Genomic DNA, 17,880 nt, shown 5'->3' on the forward strand with positions numbered 1-17,880 from the left:
CAGTGCACGCCACAGCTTCCTGTTCTGCTGCGACTGGCTGCTCATCCATCGCACTTCAAACGACTGCCCTTTTCGACTACAGAGAGCAGCGGACGTCTGCGCTCTGGGAGGCGACATTACGTGTTGGGGATGAAGTGGTAGTGCTAACTGCGGCCTGCGGAACACGAGTGAAAAAATCAAGAGAGTACTGTCATTTCGAGTACTCGCCATTGCAACGGCAGCAAGGCAAAACTTTCAAAATTGCCGTGACCAGGATTCGAACCTGGGTTATTGCGGCCACAACGCAATGTCCTAACCACTAGACGATCACGGCCATGGCCACGGAGGCGCCCGCGAAGGCAGCTGGCTGCAATGCAAGTGGCGATACCCAGCAAAGCCTATGCCAAGGTGTACGCCACAGCAGTGTCAGACACGGTCTCCATCACATGTATACGAGCAAATGAACGTGCCTGCGCTGTCAGGACTCTAACTACAGTGGTTAGCTGCATTCACCTCCGTGGCAATGTCTTGCAGTCCTCCAAGCCTCTTGACTACAGGTACCGGTATGTGGCTCGATAACAAGTGGATAGACGCCGCATCTCTCTCGCCGTCAGGTGTTGCCACGAGTCATACTTAACGTAGCTTTCTGCACGCGTCAGCGTAGCGTCAGTCGAGCAAAGTCGAGACAAGTCGCATAGGAGGAGCAAGAAAAACGCGCAAGTCCGGTACCGGGAATCGAACCCGGGCCTCCTCGTTGAGAGCCAGGTATCCTAGCCACTAGACCAAACCGGATAACGACGGAAGTGCTCTTTCCAGCGAACGCAGCAGCCGCCCACGGTTAACTGACGACAACTGTAAAAAAACCACTCTCTCGCGTTATAGAACGGCGTGCTCCGGACGCATTTCGTGGAGACGAACGCCAGCAATGATGAGAGCAAAAGGTGCCTACAAATCCTGTCGTTGCACCACGCACTGTTCTACGACAATTCACCAAGCAGACGCTCACGCGTTGTTGTGTTGTTTCCTTTGCGGGCAATGAGTGCATCTGCCTTCGACACAGGAAACATTACACGTTCGGCAGCTGTGGGATTGGAACCCACGCCTCCGAAGAGAATGGTGCCTGAAACCAGCGCCTTAGACCGCTCGGCCACGCTACCTACACAACACGCGCGTCACAAGAGCTGCGTCCTACCCCACGAGAACACACCGCAACGGCACAAAAATGAGACGTAAAAAGTGGCAACGGTGGGATTCGAACCCACGCCTCCGGAGAGACTGGTGCCTAAAACCAGCGCCTTAGACCGCTCGGCCACGTTACCGTTGGATCAGCAGCGGCAAAACGTTTCGTTTGTACTACAAAGATCACTTCGAAATGGAAGTATCTTGGCAATCGCCGTGCCATGTATTTCCACTGCTCTCCCACTGGAAGCGTCTCTTTAGGCCATCCAACGCAAGAAAAAGCCGTGCCCGCCGTATGGTAGCGACGCCACTTGTCTGTAGCTGTCGCAGTTAAGGAGACAGCGTCAAGAGACGTTTTCGTGCCGTGACCAGGTTTCGAACCTGGGCTTTCCTTAACCACTAAAGTATCGTAGCTGTAACTGTCAGACGGAGTTAGAATGCTCCATGTATCAAACATATGTGAGCTCAAGGAGGTTACACTTGAAGGAAAAGCGGCAGGTTAACGCGATCACATCAAAACCCCCGGCAGCTACGGGATTCGAAACCGCGCCTACAGAGAGACTGGTGCCTTAAACCAGCGCCTTAAAGCGCTCGGCCACGCTACATGCGCTGCTTGGTGCGCCAGTGTTCCTAGCATTTGTAGAAACAGTGCACGCCACAGCTTCCTGTTCTGCTGCGACTGGCTGCTCATCCATCGCACTTCAAACGACTGCCCTTTTCGACTACAGAGAGCAGCGGACGTCTGCGCTCTGGGAGGCGACATTACGTGTTGGGGATGAAGTGGTAGTGCTAACTGCGGCCTGCGGAACACGAGTGAAAAAATCAAGAGAGTACTGTCATTTCGAGTACTCGCCATTGCAACGGCAGCAAGGCAAAACTTTCAAAATTGCCGTGACCAGGATTCGAACCTGGGTTATTGCGGCCACAACGCAATGTCCTAACCACTAGACGATCACGGCCATGGCCACGGAGGCGCCCGCGAAGGCAGCTGGCTGCAATGCAAGTGGCGATACCCAGCAAAGCCTAGGCCAAGGTGTACGCCACAGCAGTGTCAGACACGGTCTCCATCACATGTATACGAGCAAATGAACGTGCCTGCGCTGTCAGGACTCTAACTACAGTGGTTAGCTGCATTCACCTCCGTGGCAATGTCTTGCAGTCCTCCAAGCCTCTTGACTACAGGTACCGGTATGTGGCTCGATAACAAGTGGATAGACGCCGCATCTCTCTCGCCGTCAGGTGTTGCCGCGAGTCATACTTAACGTAGCTTTCTGCACGCGTCAGCGTAGCGTCAGTCGAGCAAAGTCGAGACAAGTCGCATAGGAGGAGCAAGAAAAACGCGCAAGTCCGGTACCGGGAATCGAACCCGGGCCTCCTCGTTGAGAGCCAGGTATCCTAGCCACTAGACCAAACCGGATAACTACGGAAGTGCTCTTTCCAGCGAACGCAGCAGCCGCCCACGGTTAAGTGACGACAACTGTAAAAAATCCACTCTCTCGCGTTATAGAACGGCGTGCTCCGGACGCATTTCGTGGAGACGAACGCCAGCAATGATGAGAGCAAAAGGTGCCTACAAATCCTGTCGTTGCACCACGCACTGTTCTACGACAATTCACCAAGCAGACGCTCACGCGTTGTTGTGTTGTTTCCTTTGCGGGCAATGAGTGCATCTGCCTTCGACACAGGAAACATTACACGTTCGGCAGCTGTGGGATTGGAACCCACGCCTCCGAAGAGAATGGTGCCTGAAACCAGCGCCTTAGACCGCTCGGCCACGCTACCTACACAACACGCGCGTCACAAGAGCTGCGTCCTACCCCATGAGGACACACCGCAACGGCACAAAAATGAGACGTAAAAAGTGGCAACGGTGGGATTCGAACCCACGCCTCCGGAGAGACTGGTGCCTAAAACCAGCGCCTTAGACCGCTCGGCCACGTTACCGTTGGACCAGCAGCGGCAAAACGTTTCGTTTGTACTACAAAGATCACTTCGAAATGGAAGTATCTTGGCAATCGCCGTGCCATGTATTTCCACTGCTCTCCCACTGGAAGCGTCTCTTTAGGCCATCCAACGCAAGAAAAAGCCGTGCCCGCCGTATGGTAGCGACGCCACTTGTCTGTAGCTGTCGCAGTTAAGGAGACAGCGTCAAGAGACGTTTTCGTGCCGTGACCAGGTTTCGAACCTGGGCTTTCCTTAACCACTAAAGTATCGTAGCTGTAACTGTCAGACGGAGTTAGAATGCTCCATGCATCAAACATATGTGAGCTCAAGGAGGTTACACTTGAAGGAAAAGCGGCAGGTTAACGCGATCACATCAAAACCCCCGGCAGCTACGGGATTCGAAACCGCGCCTACAGAGAGACTGGTGCCTTAAACCAGCGCCTTAAAGCGCTCGGCCACGCTACATGCGCTGCTTGGTGCGCCAGTGTTCCTAGCATTTGTAGAAACAGTGCACGCCACAGCTTCCTGTTCTGCTGCGACTGGCTGCTCATCCATCGCACTTCAAACGACTGCCCTTTTCGACTACAGAGAGCAGCGGACGTCTGCGCTCTGGGAGGCGACATTACGTGTTGGGGATGAAGTGGTAGTGCTAACTGCGGCCTGCGGAACACGAGTGAAAAAATCAAGAGAGTACTGTCATTTCGAGTACTCGCCATTGCAACGGCAGCAAGGCAAAACTTTCAAAATTGCCGTGACCAGGATTCGAACCTGGGTTATTGCGGCCACAACGCAATGTCCTAACCACTAGACGATCACGGCCATGGCCACGGAGGCGCCCGCGAAGGCAGCTGGCTGCAATGCAAGTGGCGATACCCAGCAAAGCCTAGGCCAAGGTGTACGCCACAGCAGTGTCAGACACGGTCTCCATCACATGTATACGAGCAAATGAACGTGCCTGCGCTGTCAGGACTCTAACTACAGTGGTTAGCTGCATTCACCTCCGTGGCAATGTCTTGCAGTCCTCCAAGCCTCTTGACTACAGGTACCGGTATGTGGCTCGATAACAAGTGGATAGACGCCGCATCTCTCTCGCCGTCAGGTGTTGCCACGAGTCATACTTAACGTAGCTTTCTGCACGCGTCAGCGTAGCGTCAGTCGAGCAAAGTCGAGACAAGTCGCATAGGAGGAGCAAGAAAAACGCGCAAGTCCGGTACCGGGAATCGAACCCGGGCCTCCTCGTTGAGAGCCAGGTATCCTAGCCACTAGACCAAACCGGATAACGACGGAAGTGCTCTTTCCAGCGAACGCAGCAGCCGCCCACGGTTAAGTGACGACAACTGTAAAAAAACCACTCTCTCGCGTTATAGAACGGCGTGCTCCGGACGCATTTCGTGGAGACGAACGCCAGCAATGATGAGAGCAAAAGGTGCCTACAAATCCTGTCGTTGCACCACGCACTGTTCTACGACAATTCACCAAGCAGACGCTCACGCGTTGTTGTGTTGTTTCCTTTGCGGGCAATGAGTGCATCTGCCTTCGACACAGGAAACATTACACGTTCGGCAGCTGTGGGATTGGAACCCACGCCTCCGAAGAGAATGGTGCCTGAAACCAGCGCCTTAGACCGCTCGGCCACGCTACCTACACAACACGCGCGTCACAAGAGCTGCGTCCTACCCCACGAGGACACACCGCAACGGCACAAAAATGAGACGTAAAAAGTGGCAACGGTGGGATTCGAACCCACGCCTCCGGAGAGACTGGTGCCTAAAACCAGCGCCTTAGACCGCTCGGCCACGTTACCGTTGGACCAGCAGCGGCAAAACGTTTCGTTTGTACTACAAAGATCACTTCGAAATGGAAGTATCTTGGCAATCGCCGTGCCATGTATTTCCACTGCTCTCCCACTGGAAGCGTCTCTTTAGGCCATCCAACGCAAGAAAAAGCCGTGCCCGCCGTATGGTAGCGACGCCACTTGTCTGTAGCTGTCGCAGTTAAGGAGACAGCGTCAAGAGACGTTTTCGTGCCGTGACCAGGTTTCGAACCTGGGCTTTCCTTAACCACTAAAGTATCGTAGCTGTAACTGTCAGACGGAGTTAGAATGCTCCATGCATCAAACATATGTGAGCTCAAGGAGGTTACACTTGAAGGAAAAGCGGCAGGTTAACGCGATCACATCAAAACCCCCGGCAGCTACGGGATTCGAAACCGCGCCTACAGAGAGACTGGTGCCTTAAACCAGCGCCTTAAAGCGCTCGGCCACGCTACATGCGCTGCTTGGTGCGCCAGTGTTCCTAGCATTTGTAGAAACAGTGCACGCCACAGCTTCCTGTTCTGCTGCGACTGGCTGCTCATCCATCGCACTTCAAACGACTGCCCTTTTCGACTACAGAGAGCAGCGGACGTCTGCGCTCTGGGAGGCGACATTACGTGTTGGGGATGAAGTGGTAGTGCTAACTGCGGCCTGCGGAACACGAGTGAAAAAATCAAGAGAGTACTGTCATTTCGAGTACTCGCCATTGCAACGGCAGCAAGGCAAAACTTTCAAAATTGCCGTGACCAGGATTCGAACCTGGGTTATTGCGGCCACAACGCAATGTCCTAACCACTAGACGATCACGGCCATGGCCACGGAGGCGCCCGCGAAGGCAGCTGGCTGCAATGCAAGTGGCGATACCCAGCAAAGCCTATGCCAAGGTGTACGCCACAGCAGTGTCAGACACGGTCTCCATCACATGTATACGAGCAAATGAACGTGCCTGCGCTGTCAGGACTCTAACTACAGTGGTTAGCTGCATTCACCTCCGTGGCAATGTCTTGCAGTCCTCCAAGCCTCTTGACTACAGGTACCGGTATGTGGCTCGATAACAAGTGGATAGACGCCGCATCTCTCTCGCCGTCAGGTGTTGCCACGAGTCATACTTAACGTAGCTTTCTGCACGCGTCAGCGTAGCGTCAGTCGAGCAAAGTCGAGACAAGTCGCATAGGAGGAGCAAGAAAAACGCGCAAGTCCGGTACCGGGAATCGAACCCGGGCCTCCTCGTTGAGAGCCAGGTATCCTAGCCACTAGACCAAACCGGATAACGACGGAAGTGCTCTTTCCAGCGAACGCAGCAGCCGCCCACGGTTAAGTGACGACAACTGTAAAAAAACCACTCTCTCGCGTTATAGAACGGCGTGCTCCGGACGCATTTCGTGGAGACGAACGCCAGCAATGATGAGAGCAAAAGGTGCCTACAAATCCTGTCGTTGCACCACGCACTGTTCTACGACAATTCACCAAGCAGACGCTCACGCGTTGTTGTGTTGTTTCCTTTGCGGGCAATGAGTGCATCTGCCTTCGACACAGGAAACATTACACGTTCGGCAGCTGTGGGATTGGAACCCACGCCTCCGAAGAGAATGGTGCCTGAAACCAGCGCCTTAGACCGCTCGGCCACGCTACCTACACAACACGCGCGTCACAAGAGCTGCGTCCTACCCCACGAGAACACACCGCAACGGCACAAAAATGAGACGTAAAAAGTGGCAACGGTGGGATTCGAACCCACGCCTCCGGAGAGACTGGTGCCTAAAACCAGCGCCTTAGACCGCTCGGCCACGTTACCGTTGGATCAGCAGCGGCAAAACGTTTCGTTTGTACTACAAAGATCACTTCGAAATGGAAGTATCTTGGCAATCGCCGTGCCATGTATTTCCACTGCTCTCGGACTGGAAGCGTCTCTTTAGGCCATCCAACGCAAGAAAAAGCCGTGCCCGCCGTATGGTAGCGACGCCACTTGTCTGTAGCTGTCGCAGTTAAGGAGACAGCGTCAAGAGACGTTTTCGTGCCGTGACCAGGTTTCGAACCTGGGCTTTCCTTAACCACTAAAGTATCGTAGCTGTAACTGTCAGACGGAGTTAGAATGCTCCATGCATCAAACATATGTGAGCTCAAGGAGGTTACACTTGAAGGAAAAGCGGCAGGTTAACGCGATCACATCAAAACCCCCGGCAGCTACGGGATTCGAAACCGCGCCTACAGAGAGACTGGTGCCTTAAACCAGCGCCTTAAAGCGCTCGGCCACGCTACATGCGCTGCTTGGTGCGCCAGTGTTCCTAGCATTTGTAGAAACAGTGCACGCCACAGCTTCCTGTTCTGCTGCGACTGGCTGCTCATCCATCGCACTTCAAACGACTGCCCTTTTCGACTACAGAGAGCAGCGGACGTCTGCGCTCTGGGAGGCGACATTACGTGTTGGGGATGAAGTGGTAGTGCTAACTGCGGCCTGCGGAACACGAGTGAAAAAATCAAGAGAGTACTGTCATTTCGAGTACTCGCCATTGCAACGGCAGCAAGGCAAAACTTTCAAAATTGCCGTGACCAGGATTCGAACCTGGGTTATTGCGGCCACAACGCAATGTCCTAACCACTAGACGATCACGGCCATGGCCACGGAGGCGCCCGCGAAGGCAGCTGGCTGCAATGCAAGTGGCGATACCCAGCAAAGCCTATGCCAAGGTGTACGCCACAGCAGTGTCAGACACGGTCTCCATCACATGTATACGAGCAAATGAACGTGCCTGCGCTGTCAGGACTCTAACTACAGTGGTTAGCTGCATTCACCTCCGTGGCAATGTCTTGCAGTCCTCCAAGCCTCTTGACTACAGGTACCGGTATGTGGCTCGATAACAAGTGGATAGACGCCGCATCTCTCTCGCCGTCAGGTGTTGCCACGAGTCATACTTAACGTAGCTTTCTGCACGCGTCAGCGTAGCGTCAGTCGAGCAAAGTCGAGACAAGTCGCATAGGAGGAGCAAGAAAAACGCGCAAGTCCGGTACCGGGAATCGAACCCGGGCCTCCTCGTTGAGAGCCAGGTATCCTAGCCACTAGACCAAACCGGATAACGACGGAAGTGCTCTTTCCAGCGAACGCAGCAGCCGCCCACGGTTAAGTGACGACAACTGTAAAAAAACCACTCTCTCGCGTTATAGAACGGCGTGCTCCGGACGCATTTCGTGGAGACGAACGCCAGCAATGATGAGAGCAAAAGGTGCCTACAAATCCTGTCGTTGCACCACGCACTGTTCTACGACAATTCACCAAGCAGACGCTCACGCGTTGTTGTGTTGTTTCCTTTGCGGGCAATGAGTGCATCTGCCTTCGACACAGGAAACATTACACGTTCGGCAGCTGTGGGATTGGAACCCACGCCTCCGAAGAGAATGGTGCCTGAAACCAGCGCCTTAGACCGCTCGGCCACGCTACCTACACAACACGCGCGTCACAAGAGCTGCGTCCTACCCCACGAGGACACACCGCAACGGCACAAAAATGAGACGTAAAAAGTGGCAACGGTGGGATTCGAACCCACGCCTCCGGAGAGACTGGTGCCTAAAACCAGCGCCTTAGACCGCTCGGCCACGTTACCGTTGGACCAGCAGCGGCAAAACGTTTCGTTTGTACTACAAAGATCACTTCGAAATGGAAGTATCTTGGCAATCGCCGTGCCATGTATTTCCACTGCTCTCCCACTGGAAGCGTCTCTTTAGGCCATCCAACGCAAGAAAAAGCCGTGCCCGCCGTATGGTAGCGACGCCACTTGTCTGTAGCTGTCGCAGTTAAGGAGACAGCGTCAAGAGACGTTTTCGTGCCGTGACCAGGTTTCGAACCTGGGCTTTCCTTAACCACTAAAGTATCGTAGCTGTAACTGTCAGACGGAGTTAGAATGCTCCATGCATCAAACATATGTGAGCTCAAGGAGGTTACACTTGAAGGAAAAGCGGCAGGTTAACGCGATCACATCAAAACCCCCGGCAGCTACGGGATTCGAAACCGCGCCTACAGAGAGACTGGTGCCTTAAACCAGCGCCTTAAAGCGCTCGGCCACGCTACATGCGCTGCTTGGTGCGCCAGTGTTCCTAGCATTTGTAGAAACAGTGCACGCCACAGCTTCCTGTTCTGCTGCGACTGGCTGCTCATCCATCGCACTTCAAACGACTGCCCTTTTCGACTACAGAGAGCAGCGGACGTCTGCGCTCTGGGAGGCGACATTACGTGTTGGGGATGAAGTGGTAGTGCTAACTGCGGCCTGCGGAACACGAGTGAAAAAATCAAGAGAGTACTGTCATTTCGAGTACTCGCCATTGCAACGGCAGCAAGGCAAAACTTTCAAAATTGCCGTGACGAGGATTCGAACCTGGGTTATTGCGGCCACAACGCAATGTCCTAACCACTAGACGATCACGGCCATGGCCACGGAGGCGCCCGCGAAGGCAGCTGGCTGCAATGCAAGTGGCGATACCCAGCAAAGCCTATGCCAAGGTGTACGCCACAGCAGTGTCAGACACGGTCTCCATCACATGTATACGAGCAAATGAACGTGCCTGCGCTGTCAGGACTCTAACTACAGTGGTTAGCTGCATTCACCTCCGTGGCAATGTCTTGCAGTCCTCCAAGCCTCTTGACTACAGGTACCGGTATGTGGCTCGATAACAAGTGGATAGACGCCGCATCTCTCTCGCCGTCAGGTGTTGCCACGAGTCATACTTAACGTAGCTTTCTGCACGCGTCAGCGTAGCGTCAGTCGAGCAAAGTCGAGACAAGTCGCATAGGAGGAGCAAGAAAAACGCGCAAGTCCGGTACCGGGAATCGAACCCGGGCCTCCTCGTTGAGAGCCAGGTATCCTAGCCACTAGACCAAACCGGATAACGACGGAAGTGCTCTTTCCAGCGAACGCAGCAGCCGCCCACGGTTAAGTGACGACAACTGTAAAAAAACCACTCTCTCGCGTTATAGAACGGCGTGCTCCGGACGCATTTCGTGGAGACGAACGCCAGCAATGATGAGAGCAAAAGGTGCCTACAAATCCTGTCGTTGCACCACGCACTGTTCTACGACAATTCACCAAGCAGACGCTCACGCGTTGTTGTGTTGTTTCCTTTGCGGGCAATGAGTGCATCTGCCTTCGACACAGGAAACATTACACGTTCGGCAGCTGTGGGATTGGAACCCACGCCTCCGAAGAGAATGGTGCCTGAAACCAGCGCCTTAGACCGCTCGGCCACGCTACCTACACAACACGCGCGTCACAAGAGCTGCGTCCTACCCCACGAGAACACACCGCAACGGCACAAAAATGAGACGTAAAAAGTGGCAACGGTGGGATTCGAACCCACGCCTCCGGAGAGACTGGTGCCTAAAACCAGCGCCTTAGACCGCTCGGCCACGTTACCGTTGGACCAGCAGCGGCAAAACGTTTCGTTTGTACTACAAAGATCACTTCGAAATGGAAGTATCTTGGCAATCGCCGTGCCATGTATTTCCACTGCTCTCCCACTGGAAGCGTCTCTTTAGGCCATCCAACGCAAGAAAAAGCCGTGCCCGCCGTATGGTAGCGACGCCACTTGTCTGTAGCTGTCGCAGTTAAGGAGACAGCGTCAAGAGACGTTTTCGTGCCGTGACCAGGTTTCGAACCTGGGCTTTCCTTAACCACTAAAGTATCGTAGCTGTAACTGTCAGACGGAGTTAGAATGCTCCATGTATCAAACATATGTGAGCTCAAGGAGGTTACACTTGAAGGAAAAGCGGCAGGTTAACGCGATCACATCAAAACCCCCGGCAGCTACGGGATTCGAAACCGCGCCTACAGAGAGACTGGTGCCTTAAACCAGCGCCTTAAAGCGCTCGGCCACGCTACATGCGCTGCTTGGTGCGCCAGTGTTCCTAGCATTTGTAGAAACAGTGCACGCCACAGCTTCCTGTTCTGCTGCGACTGGCTGCTCATCCATCGCACTTCAAACGACTGCCCTTTTCGACTACAGAGAGCAGCGGACGTCTGCGCTCTGGGAGGCGACATTACGTGTTGGGGATGAAGTGGTAGTGCTAACTGCGGCCTGCGGAACACGAGTGAAAAAATCAAGAGAGTACTGTCATTTCGAGTACTCGCCATTGCAACGGCAGCAAGGCAAAACTTTCAAAATTGCCGTGACCAGGATTCGAACCTGGGTTATTGCGGCCACAACGCAATGTCCTAACCACTAGACGATCACGGCCATGGCCACGGAGGCGCCCGCGAAGGCAGCTGGCTGCAATGCAAGTGGCGATACCCAGCAAAGCCTAGGCCAAGGTGTACGCCACAGCAGTGTCAGACACGGTCTCCATCACATGTATACGAGCAAATGAACGTGCCTGCGCTGTCAGGACTCTAACTACAGTGGTTAGCTGCATTCACCTCCGTGGCAATGTCTTGCAGTCCTCCAAGCCTCTTGACTACAGGTACCGGTATGTGGCTCGATAACAAGTGGATAGACGCCGCATCTCTCTCGCCGTCAGGTGTTGCCGCGAGTCATACTTAACGTAGCTTTCTGCACGCGTCAGCGTAGCGTCAGTCGAGCAAAGTCGAGACAAGTCGCATAGGAGGAGCAAGAAAAACGCGCAAGTCCGGTACCGGGAATCGAACCCGGGCCTCCTCGTTGAGAGCCAGGTATCCTAGCCACTAGACCAAACCGGATAACGACGGAAGTGCTCTTTCCAGCGAACGCAGCAGCCGCCCACGGTTAAGTGACGACAACTGTAAAAAAACCACTCTCTCGCGTTATAGAACGGCGTGCTCCGGACGCATTTCGTGGAGACGAACGCCAGCAATGATGAGAGCAAAAGGTGCCTACAAATCCTGTCGTTGCACCACGCACTGTTCTACGACAATTCACCAAGCAGACGCTCACGCGTTGTTGTGTTGTTTCCTTTGCGGGCAATGAGTGCATCTGCCTTCGACACAGGAAACATTACACGTTCGGCAGCTGTGGGATTGGAACCCACGCCTCCGAAGAGAATGGTGCCTGAAACCAGCGCCTTAGACCGCTCGGCCACGCTACCTACACAACACGCGCGTCACAAGAGCTGCGTCCTACCCCACGAGGACACACCGCAACGGCACAAAAATGAGACGTAAAAAGTGGCAACGGTGGGATTCGAACCCACGCCTCCGGAGAGACTGGTGCCTAAAACCAGCGCCTTAGACCGCTCGGCCACGTTACCGTTGGACCAGCAGCGGCAAAACGTTTCGTTTGTACTACAAAGATCACTTCGAAATGGAAGTATCTTGGCAATCGCCGTGCCATGTATTTCCACTGCTCTCCCACTGGAAGCGTCTCTTTAGGCCATCCAACGCAAGAAAAAGCCGTGCCCGCCGTATGGTAGCGACGCCACTTGTCTGTAGCTGTCGCAGTTAAGGAGACAGCGTCAAGAGACGTTTTCGTGCCGTGACCAGGTTTCGAACCTGGGCTTTCCTTAACCACTAAAGTATCGTAGCTGTAACTGTCAGACGGAGTTAGAATGCTCCATGCATCAAACATATGTGAGCTCAAGGAGGTTACACTTGAAGGAAAAGCGGCAGGTTAACGCGATCACATCAAAACCCCCGGCAGCTACGGGATTCGAAACCGCGCCTACAGAGAGACTGGTGCCTTAAACCAGCGCCTTAAAGCGCTCGGCCACGCTACATGCGCTGCTTGGTGCGCCAGTGTTCCTAGCATTTGTAGAAACAGTGCACGCCACAGCTTCCTGTTCTGCTGCGACTGGCTGCTCATCCATCGCACTTCAAACGACTGCCCTTTTCGACTACAGAGAGCAGCGGACGTCTGCGCTCTGGGAGGCGACATTACGTGTTGGGGATGAAGTGGTAGTGCTAACTGCGGCCTGCGGAACACGAGTGAAAAAATCAAGAGAGTACTGTCATTTCGAGTACTCGCCATTGCAACGGCAGCAAGGCAAAACTTTCAAAATTGCCGTGACCAGGATTCGAACCTGGGTTATTGCGGCCACAACGCAATGTCCTAACCACTAGACGATCACGGCCATGGCCACGGAGGCGCCCGCGAAGGCAGCTGGCTGCAATGCAAGTGGCGATACCCAGCAAAGCCTATGCCAAGGTGTACGCCACAGCAGTGTCAGACACGGTCTCCATCACATGTATACGAGCAAATGAACGTGCCTGCGCTGTCAGGACTCTAACTACAGTGGTTAGCTGCATTCACCTCCGTGGCAATGTCTTGCAGTCCTCCAAGCCTCTTGACTACAGGTACCGGTATGTGGCTCGATAACAAGTGGATAGACGCCGCATCTCTCTCGCCGTCAGGTGTTGCCACGAGTCATACTTAACGTAGCTTTCTGCACGCGTCAGCGTAGCGTCAGTCGAGCAAAGTCGAGACAAGTCGCATAGGAGGAGCAAGAAAAACGCGCAAGTCCGGTACCGGGAATCGAACCCGGGCCTCCTCGTTGAGAGCCAGGTATCCTAGCCACTAGACCAAACCGGATAACGACGGAAGTGCTCTTTCCAGCGAACGCAGCAGCCGCCCACGGTTAAGTGACGACAACTGTAAAAAAACCACTCTCTCGCGTTATAGAACGGCGTGCTCCGGACGCATTTCGTGGAGACGAACGCCAGCAATGATGAGAGCAAAAGGTGCCTACAAATCCTGTCGTTGCACCACGCACTGTTCTACGACAATTCACCAAGCAGACGCTCACGCGTTGTTGTGTTGTTTCCTTTGCGGGCAATGAGTGCATCTGCCTTCGACACAGGAAACATTACACGTTCGGCAGCTGTGGGATTGGAACCCACGCCTCCGAAGAGAATGGTGCCTGAAACCAGCGCCTTAGACCGCTCGGCCACGCTACCTACACAACACGCGCGTCACAAGAGCTGCGTCCTACCCCACGAGAACACACCGCAACGGCACAAAAATGAGACGTAAAAAGTGGCAACGGTGGGATTCGAACCCACGCCTCCGGAGAGACTGGTGCCTAAAACCAGCGCCTTAGACCGCTCGGCCACGTTACCGTTGGATCAGCAGCGGCAAAACGTTTCGTTTGTACTACAAAGATCACTTCGAAATGGAAGTATCTTGGCAATCGCCGTGCCATGTATTTCCACTGCTCTCCCACTGGAAGCGTCTCTTTAGGCCATCCAACGCAAGAAAAAGCCGTGCCCGCCGTATGGTAGCGACGCCACTTGTCTGTAGCTGTCGCAGTTAAGGAGACAGCGTCAAGAGACGTTTTCGTGCCGTGACCAGGTTTCGAACCTGGGCTTTCCTTAACCACTAAAGTATCGTAGCTGTAACTGTCAGACGGAGTTAGAATGCTCCATGTATCAAACATATGTGAGCTCAAGGAGGTTACACTTGAAGGAAAAGCGGCAGGTTAACGCGATCACATCAAAACCCCCGGCAGCTACGGGATTCGAAACCGCGCCTACAGAGAGACTGGTGCCTTAAACCAGCGCCTTAAAGCGCTCGGCCACGCTACATGCGCTGCTTGGTGCGCCAGTGTTCCTAGCATTTGTAGAAACAGTGCACGCCACAGCTTCCTGTTCTGCTGCGACTGGCTGCTCATCCATCGCACTTCAAACGACTGCCCTTTTCGACTACAGAGAGCAGCGGACGTCTGCGCTCTGGGAGGCGACATTACGTGTTGGGGATGAAGTGGTAGTGCTAACTGCGGCCTGCGGAACACGAGTGAAAAAATCAAGAGAGTACTGTCATTTCGAGTACTCGCCATTGCAACGGCAGCAAGGCAAAACTTTCAAAATTGCCGTGACCAGGATTCGAACCTGGGTTATTGCGGCCACAACGCAATGTCCTAACCACTAGACGATCACGGCCATGGCCACGGAGGCGCCCGCGAAGGCAGCTGGCTGCAATGCAAGTGGCGATACCCAGCAAAGCCTAGGCCAAGGTGTACGCCACAGCAGTGTCAGACACGGTCTCCATCACATGTATACGAGCAAATGAACGTGCCTGCGCTGTCAGGACTCTAACTACAGTGGTTAGCTGCATTCACCTCCGTGGCAATGTCTTGCAGTCCTCCAAGCCTCTTGACTACAGGTACCGGTATGTGGCTCGATAACAAGTGGATAGACGCCGCATCTCTCTCGCCGTCAGGTGTTGCCGCGAGTCATACTTAACGTAGCTTTCTGCACGCGTCAGCGTAGCGTCAGTCGAGCAAAGTCGAGACAAGTCGCATAGGAGGAGCAAGAAAAACGCGCAAGTCCGGTACCGGGAATCGAACCCGGGCCTCCTCGTTGAGAGTCAGGTATCCTAGCCACTAGACCAAACCGGATAACGACGGAAGTGCTCTTTCCAGCGAACGCAGCAGCCGCCCACGGTTAAGTGACGACAACTGTAAAAAATCCACTCTCTCGCGTTATAGAACGGCGTGCTCCGGACGCATTTCGTGGAGACGAACGCCAGCAATGATGAGAGCAAAAGGTGCCTACAAATCCTGTCGTTGCACCACGCACTGTTCTACGACAATTCACCAAGCAGACGCTCACGCGTTGTTGTGTTGTTTCCTTTGCGGGCAATGAGTGCATCTGCCTTCGACACAGGAAACATTACACGTTCGGCAGCTGTGGGATTGGAACCCACGCCTCCGAAGAGAATGGTGCCTGAAACCAGCGCCTTAGACCGCTCGGCCACGCTACCTACACAACACGCGCGTCACAAGAGCTGCGTCCTACCCCACGAGGACACACCGCAACGGCACAAAAATGAGACGTAAAAAGTGGCAACGGTGGGATTCGAACCCACGCCTCCGGAGAGACTGGTGCCTAAAACCAGCGCCTTAGACCGCTCGGCCACGTTACCGTTGGATCAGCAGCGGCAAAACGTTTCGTTTGTACTACAAAGATCACTTCGAAATGGAAGTATCTTGGCAATCGCCGTGCCATGTATTTCCACTGCTCTCCCACTGGAAGCGTCTCTTTAGGCCATCCAACGCAAGAAAAAGCCGTGCCCGCCGTATGGTAGCGACGCCACTTGTCTGTAGCTGTCGCAGTTAAGGAGACAGCGTCAAGAGACGTTTTCGTGCCGTGACCAGGTTTCGAACCTGGGCTTTCCTTAACCACTAAAGTATCGTAGCTGTAACTGTCAGACGGAGTTAGAATGCTCCATGTATCAAACATATGTGAGCTCAAGGAGGTTACACTTGAAGGAAAAGCGGCAGGTTAACGCGATCACATCAAAACCCCCGGCAGCTACGGGATTCGAAACCGCGCCTACAGAGAGACTGGTGCCTTAAACCAGCGCCTTAAAGCGCTCGGCCACGCTACATGCGCTGCTTGGTGCGCCAGTGTTCCTAGCATTTGTAGAAACAGTGCACGCCACAGCTTCCTGTTCTGCTGCGACTGGCTGCTCATCCATCGCACTTCAAACGACTGCCCTTTTCGACTACAGAGAGCAGCGGACGTCTGCGCTCTGGGAGGCGACATTACGTGTTGGGGATGAAGTGGTAGTGCTAACTGCGGCCTGCGGAACACGAGTGAAAAAATCAAGAGAGTACTGTCATTTCGAGTACTCGCCATTGCAACGGCAGCAAGGCAAAACTTTCAAAATTGCCGTGACCAGGATTCGAACCTGGGTTATTGCGGCCACAACGCAATGTCCTAACCACTAGACGATCACGGCCATGGCCACGGAGGCGCCCGCGAAGGCAGCTGGCTGCAATGCAAGTGGCGATACCCAGCAAAGCCTATGCCAAGGTGTACGCCACAGCAGTGTCAGACACGGTCTCCATCACATGTATACGAGCAAATGAACGTGCCTGCGCTGTCAGGACTCTAACTACAGTGGTTAGCTGCATTCACCTCCGTGGCAATGTCTTGCAGTCCTCCAAGCCTCTTGACTACAGGTACCGGTATGTGGCTCGATAACAAGTGGATAGACGCCGCATCTCTCTCGCCGTCAGGTGTTGCCGCGAGTCATACTTAACGTAGCTTTCTGCACGCGTCAGCGTAGCGTCAGTCGAGCAAAGTCGAGACAAGTCGCATAGGAGGAGCAAGAAAAACGCGCAAGTCCGGTACCGGGAATCGAACCCGGGCCTCCTCGTTGAGAGCCAGGTATCCTAGCCACTAGACCAAACCGGATAACGACGGAAGTGCTCTTTCCAGCGAACGCAGCAGCCGCCCACGGTTAACTGACGACAACTGTAAAAAATCCACTCTCTCGCGTTATAGAACGGCGTGCTCCGGACGCATTTCGTGGAGACGAACGCCAGCAATGATGAGAGCAAAAGGTGCCTACAAATCCTGTCGTTGCACCACGCACTGTTCTACGACAATTCACCAAGCAGACGCTCACGCGTTGTTGTGTTGTTTCCTTTGCGGGCAATGAGTGCATCTGCCTTCGACACAGGAAACATTACACGTTCGGCAGCTGTGGGATTGGAACCCACGCCTCCGAAGAGAATGGTGCCTGAAACCAGCGCCTTAGACCGCTCGGCCACGCTACCTACACAACACGCGCGTCACAAGAGCTGCGTCCTACCCCACGAGGACACACCGCAACGGCACAAAAATGAGACGTAAAAAGTGGCAACGGTGGGATTCGAACCCACGCCTCCGGAGAGACTGGTGCCTAAAACCAGCGCCTTAGACCGCTCGGCCACGTTACCGTTGGACCGGCAGCGGCAAAACGTTTCGTTTGTACTACAAAGATCACTTCGAAATGGAAGTATCTTGGCAATCGCCGTGCCATGTATTTCCACTGCTCTCCCACTGGAAGCGTCTCTTTAGGCCATCCAACGCAAGAAAAAGCCGTGCCCGCCGTATGGTAGCGACGCCACTTGTCTGTAGCTGTCGCAGTTAAGGAGACAGCGTCAAGAGACGTTTTCGTGCCGTGACCAGGTTTCGAACCTGGGCTTTCCTTAACCACTAAAGTATCGTAGCTGTAACTGTCAGACGGAGTTAGAATGCTCCATGTATCAAACATATGTGAGCTCAAGGAGGTTACACTTGAAG

General features: G+C 54.0%; 29 non-coding genes across 29 annotated transcripts; all 29 read right to left on the reverse strand.

Annotated features, from left to right (window-relative positions):
- Positions 1–241: 241 nt before the first annotated feature.
- Trnah-gug lies at positions 242–313 on the reverse strand. The gene has a single exon. It is a non-coding gene; the product is annotated as a tRNA-His (tRNA).
- Positions 314–699: 386 nt separating this feature from the next.
- Trnae-cuc lies at positions 700–771 on the reverse strand. Its single transcript has one exon. It is a non-coding gene; the product is annotated as a tRNA-Glu (tRNA).
- A 445-nt stretch (positions 772–1,216) lies between these two features.
- Positions 1,217–1,298, reverse strand: Trnal-uag. Its single transcript has one exon. It is a non-coding gene; the product is annotated as a tRNA-Leu (tRNA).
- Positions 1,299–2,045: 747 nt separating this feature from the next.
- Trnah-gug lies at positions 2,046–2,117 on the reverse strand. Its single transcript has one exon. It is a non-coding gene; the product is annotated as a tRNA-His (tRNA).
- A 386-nt stretch (positions 2,118–2,503) lies between these two features.
- On the reverse strand, positions 2,504–2,575 carry Trnae-cuc. The gene has a single exon. It is a non-coding gene; the product is annotated as a tRNA-Glu (tRNA).
- Positions 2,576–3,020: 445 nt separating this feature from the next.
- On the reverse strand, positions 3,021–3,102 carry Trnal-uag. Its single transcript has one exon. It is a non-coding gene; the product is annotated as a tRNA-Leu (tRNA).
- A 747-nt stretch (positions 3,103–3,849) lies between these two features.
- On the reverse strand, positions 3,850–3,921 carry Trnah-gug. Its single transcript has one exon. It is a non-coding gene; the product is annotated as a tRNA-His (tRNA).
- A 386-nt stretch (positions 3,922–4,307) lies between these two features.
- On the reverse strand, positions 4,308–4,379 carry Trnae-cuc. Its single transcript has one exon. It is a non-coding gene; the product is annotated as a tRNA-Glu (tRNA).
- Positions 4,380–4,824: 445 nt separating this feature from the next.
- Positions 4,825–4,906, reverse strand: Trnal-uag. The gene has a single exon. It is a non-coding gene; the product is annotated as a tRNA-Leu (tRNA).
- Positions 4,907–5,653: 747 nt separating this feature from the next.
- Trnah-gug lies at positions 5,654–5,725 on the reverse strand. Its single transcript has one exon. It is a non-coding gene; the product is annotated as a tRNA-His (tRNA).
- A 386-nt stretch (positions 5,726–6,111) lies between these two features.
- On the reverse strand, positions 6,112–6,183 carry Trnae-cuc. The gene has a single exon. It is a non-coding gene; the product is annotated as a tRNA-Glu (tRNA).
- Positions 6,184–6,628: 445 nt separating this feature from the next.
- Trnal-uag lies at positions 6,629–6,710 on the reverse strand. The gene has a single exon. It is a non-coding gene; the product is annotated as a tRNA-Leu (tRNA).
- Positions 6,711–7,457: 747 nt separating this feature from the next.
- Positions 7,458–7,529, reverse strand: Trnah-gug. The gene has a single exon. It is a non-coding gene; the product is annotated as a tRNA-His (tRNA).
- Positions 7,530–7,915: 386 nt separating this feature from the next.
- Positions 7,916–7,987, reverse strand: Trnae-cuc. The gene has a single exon. It is a non-coding gene; the product is annotated as a tRNA-Glu (tRNA).
- A 445-nt stretch (positions 7,988–8,432) lies between these two features.
- Positions 8,433–8,514, reverse strand: Trnal-uag. The gene has a single exon. It is a non-coding gene; the product is annotated as a tRNA-Leu (tRNA).
- A 747-nt stretch (positions 8,515–9,261) lies between these two features.
- On the reverse strand, positions 9,262–9,333 carry Trnah-gug. The gene has a single exon. It is a non-coding gene; the product is annotated as a tRNA-His (tRNA).
- Positions 9,334–9,719: 386 nt separating this feature from the next.
- Trnae-cuc lies at positions 9,720–9,791 on the reverse strand. Its single transcript has one exon. It is a non-coding gene; the product is annotated as a tRNA-Glu (tRNA).
- A 445-nt stretch (positions 9,792–10,236) lies between these two features.
- Positions 10,237–10,318, reverse strand: Trnal-uag. Its single transcript has one exon. It is a non-coding gene; the product is annotated as a tRNA-Leu (tRNA).
- Positions 10,319–11,065: 747 nt separating this feature from the next.
- Trnah-gug lies at positions 11,066–11,137 on the reverse strand. Its single transcript has one exon. It is a non-coding gene; the product is annotated as a tRNA-His (tRNA).
- A 386-nt stretch (positions 11,138–11,523) lies between these two features.
- On the reverse strand, positions 11,524–11,595 carry Trnae-cuc. The gene has a single exon. It is a non-coding gene; the product is annotated as a tRNA-Glu (tRNA).
- Positions 11,596–12,040: 445 nt separating this feature from the next.
- Trnal-uag lies at positions 12,041–12,122 on the reverse strand. The gene has a single exon. It is a non-coding gene; the product is annotated as a tRNA-Leu (tRNA).
- Positions 12,123–12,869: 747 nt separating this feature from the next.
- Trnah-gug lies at positions 12,870–12,941 on the reverse strand. Its single transcript has one exon. It is a non-coding gene; the product is annotated as a tRNA-His (tRNA).
- A 386-nt stretch (positions 12,942–13,327) lies between these two features.
- On the reverse strand, positions 13,328–13,399 carry Trnae-cuc. Its single transcript has one exon. It is a non-coding gene; the product is annotated as a tRNA-Glu (tRNA).
- Positions 13,400–13,844: 445 nt separating this feature from the next.
- On the reverse strand, positions 13,845–13,926 carry Trnal-uag. The gene has a single exon. It is a non-coding gene; the product is annotated as a tRNA-Leu (tRNA).
- A 747-nt stretch (positions 13,927–14,673) lies between these two features.
- Positions 14,674–14,745, reverse strand: Trnah-gug. Its single transcript has one exon. It is a non-coding gene; the product is annotated as a tRNA-His (tRNA).
- Positions 14,746–15,648: 903 nt separating this feature from the next.
- On the reverse strand, positions 15,649–15,730 carry Trnal-uag. The gene has a single exon. It is a non-coding gene; the product is annotated as a tRNA-Leu (tRNA).
- Positions 15,731–16,477: 747 nt separating this feature from the next.
- On the reverse strand, positions 16,478–16,549 carry Trnah-gug. Its single transcript has one exon. It is a non-coding gene; the product is annotated as a tRNA-His (tRNA).
- A 386-nt stretch (positions 16,550–16,935) lies between these two features.
- Positions 16,936–17,007, reverse strand: Trnae-cuc. The gene has a single exon. It is a non-coding gene; the product is annotated as a tRNA-Glu (tRNA).
- A 445-nt stretch (positions 17,008–17,452) lies between these two features.
- On the reverse strand, positions 17,453–17,534 carry Trnal-uag. Its single transcript has one exon. It is a non-coding gene; the product is annotated as a tRNA-Leu (tRNA).
- Between the last annotated feature and the right edge of the window lie 346 nt (positions 17,535–17,880).

The sequence above is a fragment of the Schistocerca piceifrons genome, chromosome 1, assembly GCF_021461385.2.
Source record: "Schistocerca piceifrons isolate TAMUIC-IGC-003096 chromosome 1, iqSchPice1.1, whole genome shotgun sequence".
In the NCBI taxonomy this organism is placed as follows: Eukaryota; Metazoa; Arthropoda; class Insecta; order Orthoptera; family Acrididae; genus Schistocerca; species Schistocerca piceifrons.